The sequence below is a fragment of the Malania oleifera genome, chromosome 11 (genome assembly GCF_029873635.1).
Source record: "Malania oleifera isolate guangnan ecotype guangnan chromosome 11, ASM2987363v1, whole genome shotgun sequence".
Taxonomy (NCBI): Eukaryota; Viridiplantae; Streptophyta; class Magnoliopsida; order Santalales; family Ximeniaceae; genus Malania; species Malania oleifera.
In genome coordinates, this window is record NC_080427.1 from 31,926,977 (window position 1) to 31,934,971 (window position 7,995).

Genomic DNA, 7,995 nt, shown 5'->3' on the forward strand with positions numbered 1-7,995 from the left:
TGGGTTCGAGTTTAAAGAAGTCAACTCGTTTAATAATTGGGCGGGTCACGGGTCGATCCATTTATAAACGGGTTCAATCGGGTTCGGACGAGTGACCCGTTAATTTGGATCATTTATATATATATTTTCAGTTCAGCCTTTCACTCTTCCCAACCTTCACTCTTCACTCTTTGCAACCTTCACTTTTCACTCTTCACTCTTCACTCTTCAGAAGACTCTCGGCGATTCCACAATCTCGACTCTCCACCCACACAGCCACATAAAAAAACCCGGAGTCCCTAACCCGCACCGCCGGCCGTTGCTCTCCTCTCGGGCTCTCAGCTCTCACCCTCTTAATCCTCTCCTCTCCTCTAGACCTCTGGTGCGCTGCTACGCTGCGGCCCACGGCTCTCCTCTCAACTCTCACTATTTCAATCCTCTCCTCTTTGGATCTCCTCTCAGCTCTCACCCTCTCAATCATCTCCTCTCCTCTAGATCTCTGGTGCGCTGCTACGCTGCGGCCCACGGCTCTCCTCTCCGCTCTCACTCTCTCAATCCTCTCCTCTTTGGCTTTCCTCTCAACTCTCGGTCTCTCAATCCTCTCCTCTTCGGCTCTCCTTTGGTGCATTGCTATGTGCTGCAATTCCGATGCTGCGAACAATCCACTCACGGTCCCAGATCAAGCCACACCTCCAGCCTCCACGGTCCACACCTCCAGCCTCCACAGTCCATGTAACGCCCCGAACCCTTAAACCCGGATTCAGTGCATTATACCCGATAAAATCCCTGATAAATCATAATTCATAACATACGCAGCGGAAAACATAATCACAATCTCCATATAACATAACACCAAAGTTTACTAATTCTAACTATAATCCATAATAAATCATCCATCACCTGCATTTCCATAAATCAACATAACTCCCAAAACATTTTAGTATATTCACAATCATTCCTTACTCAACAGTCTTAAAATATAAAGATATAAAACATAAATTTTTACATTCCCCAAAACTAACATAGGAATACACCATTTTTTTTACAGTCCTCAAAAGACTAAAAACCCTCGAGCTCTCAAAGCTCGATCTCATGGAGGTCCTAAAAAAGATTAGTTCATATTCGGGTGAGACACATCTCAGTAAGAGAATAAACAATATATTAAAACAATGTGTGGCCAATAAGAGTTTATAATCAACATAAAATTTAACATTTGAAAATATTTAACATGATTTCTGAAATCATTTTTTGGACCTAATCAATCACATATAAATATTTAACCCACAAGATTACCCGAGGATAGGGGTGATTACCCGCCCATACAAGTAGCACTCCTCTGCTTTGATATTTAGGCAACCCAAAGGTCACAGCTAAAGCATATCAGAGCACTCAACTTACTCAGTAAGCCCTCAAGTGATAAATTTATCTCGTACTCACACAGTTCATACAAAAGTTTATCAGCAAAGGCCCTAAGCATAGGGAAATCTACCCGCTTATACAAGTAGGTTCCCTCTACCCTAGTACGTGATGCAGCTACTGCCACATCTGTAGCTACTAGTGCACTTGCCTTACTCAGCAAGCCCTCAGGTGAAAGGTACGCCTCGCCCAATCGTAACATGTTCTACATACACACTTTTAATATCATAATACATCATTTTTTCTATCATTATTCAATTATACACATTTGTTTATATTCATGGCTTAACATTGCAATGCATTTTACTTTAAGTGACTTTTTCCCATTTTACATTGTTCACATTTCATTTCCATTTCATTCATTTCTTTTTTCATTTCATACTCAGCATCTTTCAGCCGTCATACATTTACCCAAGATTTTTCAGCTGTCATACATTTACCCAGCCACTTTCAGCTGTTTTACCCAGTATTTTTCAGCTGTTACACATTTACCCAGCCACTTTCAGTTGTTACACATTTACCAAACCACTTTTAGTTATTTTACCCAGCATATTTCAGCTATTACACATTTACCCAGCCACTTTCAGCTGTTTTACCTAGCATATTTCAGTTGTTTACATGGTTACATTAACACACACAAGCAGCATATTTCATTTAACATTTTCATACTCAGTTCATTCCCTGTATATCATGCATCTCATACATATAACATATTTCCATACAGCATTCCTATTTACTCATGTCACACAATTTAGCTGAAAAATGCATACATTGCCTGAAAATAAGTCGACCCACAATTAACATTCATATACTGGAAAAATACTTTTAATTTTTTCACAATTATTCAGAAAAAAATATTTAACTTTCATCAGTTCAATTTCACATATACATATCTAATAACCAATCCTAAATTCAGAAAAACATAATTTAAATGGTTGGCATTTTAAACTCATACTGAAAAATTTACACATACATATAACACAATTTATTTTTCATTTAATTCATAAAAATTCTGATTTAATATATATTTTTCTTCTACCTGATTTCTTGCACTACGCCAACGGGGACCCAGAAAATATGCCTGCGGCGCTCACCCGGACCCTGAAATTAAATTCCTAGTTCTAATAAATTATTCTTGAATAAAATATTATTTTAATATTTCCTAGGATCATAATCTCCAAATTAATAGTTATACCCACAAATATAATCAAATTACCAAAATTTTCAAATCTCACTCTCGCTTTAGAGTAGGGCCTAGAAAACCTCAATTGAAAAGTTATCTACGTCAAAATGACAGCAATCGTGACTAAGACCACGTGGTGGTACCCGATCATCGATTTAACTGCATATTAACGGCGAAATTGAGAAAATGGGAAAAAATTATCTCTCCTAAGGAGCAGTGCTTAAGCTGTTCCCATGAAAAATCTGCTCCAGTAGAAATGTCGGCAGCAGAACTAGGAATCCAACGGCACCTTCCGTTTTTCGATCCACCACAAACTCATCGAGAAATTAAGAGAAGGAGAGAGACGGAGATGGAAGTGGCTGCAGCGCAGGAAAAATATTCAAGGGGGGGTTTGACTGCCTCTGTGCAATCAAAAAAAATTTGACTTCTTCTTCTTCTTCTTCTTTTTTCTTCTTTTACTTTATATATATCTCTTATTTCAATTAGTTTTTTTTTTTAATCCAATGTAAATATATTTAATTTAATAACTAATTATTTAATTTATCTTAATTTAATTTAATTTCTTTAATTTTATTATATTTTTGCTTTTTCCCACGTCATTCCTTTTATTTGTTTATTTGTTATTTTATCTATTTTTTTATTATTTCAATCATTTTAATTTTTTGGATCTTTACTGTCCACACCTCCAACTTCCACAGTCCTGCATTAATAAATATAATGCAGTATTTATTTTTTAAAAAAAGTCATTTTATATGGAATTTTTTGAAAAATTTTAAAATAAATAAATTATATTTTTTAAACAGGTGACCCGTTAATAAACAGGCGGGTTAGGGTCAGCATGTGTGTGACCTGTTTAACATCAACCCGTTTATGACCCGGCCCGTTGGTGACTCGCCCGGACCCGGCCCGCCCACCCGTTTTGCCACCCCTAATTATGTGGGCATACCAAAGGTTGTAACCTATTATCTAGATAGTCATCCACATAAATATACATGTTTTACAATACTTCCCCTTTGATGATTATACACTATAAATATGTCTCATTAAAACATTCGCTAAAGAAAACCCTATGGGAAAAAACCTTAACGAAAAATAGTACAATATTCATACTTCCCATAAAAAATACAATTAATTAAGAAATGTCATTAAGTTGTTGCATTCCAATGTTATATACATGCTTCTTGAAAATTGAAGTTGGCAATACTTTTATGAATAGATTTGCTCAGCTGTCACTTGAGTGAATTTTACAAATGTCAACATCTCCTTTCTTCAGAATTTCAATAGTGTAAAAGAAACTTTGTTAAATATGTTTAGTTCTATCACCTTTTATGTACCCACGTTTGATTTGTGCAATACATGCTGCATTGTTCTTGTACAATATTGTTGGCCTGTCATTCTCTAATGATAATTCACTTGTCCCTTTAATGTGTTGAATTATAGTTCTTAACCATACACACTCACGACTTGTTTTGTGAACTTCCAATATTTTTGAATGGTTTGAAGAGGTAATGGTGATCGCTTGCATTACAGATTGTTATGAGATAGTAGTATCACCACATGTAAAGATATAGCATGTTTGTGATCGAACTTTATGAGGATCATAAAGATATACAACATCAGTATATCCTTTCAACTCTAACTTTACTCCCTTTGGGTAAAACAAACTCATATCAAATGTGTCGCGGAGATAACGAATGACGTATTTTACTCCATTCCAATGTCTTTGAGTTGGTGTAGAACCAAAACCTTACCAACAAATTTACCACAAAAGCTATATTCGGTCTAATGCAATTTGCAAGATACAAGAGTGCTCCTATTGCACTAAGATAGGATACTTCAGGACCAAGGATTTCTTCATCATCTTCTCGAGGACGAAAAAGATCCTTTTTCACATCAAGTGAACAAACAACCATTGAGGAGCTTAATGGATAATATTTATCCATATAAAATTCTTTCAATATTTTTTCAATATAAGATGATTGATGAATAAGAATTTCACTTGTTAAATGTTTAACTTGAAAACCAAGGCAAAATTTTGTCTTCCCAAGATCTTTCATCTCAAATTCTTTCATTAGGTAGTCAATAGTCGTTGAGATCTCTTATGGAGTTCCTACTATGTTTATGTCATCAACATGAACTGCAACTATAGTAAATCCAGAATTCATCTTCTTAATGAAAACACAAGGACAGATAAGATTATTTTCATATCTATTTTTCAACAAATATTCACTTAAACAATTGTACCACATTTGTCTAGGTTGTTTCAATCCATACAAGGATCTTTGTAATTTAACAAAATACATTTGCCATTATTTAGGATTATATGCTTCAGGCATTTCAAATCCTTTAGGGATTTTCATATATATGTCATTATCCAATGAGCCATACAAGTAAACCGTTACTATGTCCATGAGGCGAATGTCAAGTCCTTTAAAAATGTTAAACTAATCAAAAATCTGAAAGTAACTGCATCCATAATAAGGGAATATGTAACGCTCCGAACCCTAAAACCCGGGTCTGCCACGTTAAACCTAATAAAATTCCTGATAATCCATAATTAACATATAAGTAGCGGAAAACATAAACATAATCTCCATATAACAATATACCAGAGTTTACTAATTTTAACTATAATCTATAATAAATCATCCAACACTTGCATTTCCATAATTACATATATCTCCAAAACATTTCAGTATGTTCACAAACTTTTTTTTCTCCACAGACTTAAGATATAAGGATGTAAAACATAAATATTTGCATCCCAAAATTAACATAGAAATATACCATTTTCTTTTTCTATTTCCCAATAATGCTATAAAAACCTCGAGCCCTCAAAGCTCGATCTCGAGGAAATCCTAAAAATAAATAAATTCATATTCGGGTGAGATACATCTTAGTAAGGGAAGAAACCATATATTAAAACAGTGTGTGGCCAACATGAGTTTATATGTAACAAAATATTTAACATTTGAAAATCCTTAACATAATTTCTGAAATCATTCCCCGATCCTAATCAAATATATGCAAATGTTTAACCTACGAGATTACCCGAGGATAGGGGTGATTACCCGTCCATACAAGTAGGACCCCTCTGCTCTGATACATTTGACAACCCAAAGGTCACAACTAAAGCATACCAAAGCACTCACCTTACTCAATAAGCTCTCAAGTGATAAATTGATCTCGTGCTCACACAGTTCATACAAAAGTTTACTGGCAAAGGCCCTAAGGATAGGGAAATCTACCCGCCCATACAAGTAGGTTCCCTCTGCCCTAGTACGTTATGCGGCTATTGCCACATTTGTAGCTACTAGTGTACTTGCCTTACTCAGCAAGCCTCAGGTGAAAGGTACGTCTCGCCTAATCGTAACATGCACTATGTACATACATACTTCTAATATCATAATACATCATTCTTTTCTGTCATTATACATTCATGCACATTCATTCCTGTTCATAACTTAACTTTGCATTTCGTTTCACTTTAAGTAACTCTTTCCCATTTGTATCATTCACTTTTCACATTTCATTTCATTGCATTGTCATTCATTGTCATTTCATTTCATAACATTTTAATTTCATTCCTTTGTACTATAGCCGTTCTTTAGCCGTCATTTGTTAGTCCACATAGAAATGCTCTAGAATCTACTAACAAAGCTCCTTTTAGCTGTCATCAGTTAGTCCACATAGAAATGTACTAGAATCTGCTAACCTGGCTTTTAACTGTTGTACCTTTACATGGTTGCATTTAACATACACAGGCAACATTATCTATATCATATTTTATTCTCATTGTTTTACTTACTTAGCCTGCATCTCATACATTTAACATATATTTGCACAAAATCTCATGCCACACAATTTAGTAATAAAATCCAAACATTGGCTGTATAATAAGCCAACCAACATTTAACGTTTATATAATTAAAATACCTTTCATTCCTAACATAATTACACTGAAAATATTTTTTTCACTTTCATTCGATCATTTTCGCATATATATATATATATATATATATATATATATATCTAATAAACAGCCTTAAACTCGAAAAAATATAATTTAAATGGTTGGCATTTTACCCATATCGAAATATATACACGTACATATAACACAATTTATTTATCAATCAGGTTTTTTTTTTTTTAAATCCAATGTAAAAATATTTAATTTAATAACTAATTATTTAATTTATCTTAATTTAATTTAATTTCTTTATTTTAAATTTTTTCTTCTTATTTTTCCCACGCCATTCCTTTTATTTATTTATTTATTTATTTATTATTTTGTTTATATATATTTTTTAAATTATTTTAATCCTTTTTAATTTTCAGGTCTTTACAGAATATGTCTTATTATAATCTATACCAAGCCTTTGGGAGAAACCTTGCGCTACAAGACACACCTTGTATCTCACAATTTCATTCATTTCATTTCTTTTACGTACAAAAACCTATTTATACCCAACAGGTTTGACATTCTCAAGTGTTTGGACTACTGGTCCAAATACCTTACATTTGGCTAATGAGTCTAGCTCAGCCTTTATTGCTTCTTTCCATTTTGATCAATAATTTCAATATCGACATTCTTCTACATTTTGAGGTTCAGGCTCATCATCATTAATAATTTATGAAAGAAACGCATATGCAAACGCATTGTCAACAACAACTTCATTTTTTCTCCGCATATTTCCAAATTTTAATGAGATCTCATAATTTTTCGGTACCAGAACCACTTCTGGTGTTGCTTCTGTGGAAATATGGGATTGTTGATTTATATTTCTTTTAACCTCTTCTTGAGGGTTAATCACCTCTTTTGAAATGTCACTTTTATTCATTTCCTTTTTTCTTTCAAGGAACAATTTCATTTGCACCAAATGCTCTACCACACTTCTGGCGTACTTTAGATTCATTAGCTAATACTCTCATTGGGTCTTCTTCAGGAACAATCAAAGTGGTAGGAATATTTGCAATCGGAACATGTGGTTGAGTGACGCTTTTGGTGTCTGTTAAAACATCTGACAATTGATTTGCAACATTCTACAAATGAATTATTCTTTGAACTTCAAGTTCACATTGATTTGTGTGTGTATCAAGATTAGACAAAGTTGGTGTGTTCCAACAAATTTCTTGTGTTCTTAATCCTTTACCTTTTTCTTTCTCCTAATGACGGGAAAACTCATTCATCAAATTGACAATCTATAAATCTTGCACTAAAAAGATTACCTGTTAGTGGTTTAAGATATTTAATGATAGAAGGAAAATCAAAACCAACATAAATGCTAAGACGACATTGTGGTCCCATCTTACTTCGTTGTGCAGGTGCAATATGAACATATACAATGCAACCAAAAATTCTAAGATGAGATATATTAGGTTGGTGGTTAAACACAAGTTGTGAAGGTAAAAACTTG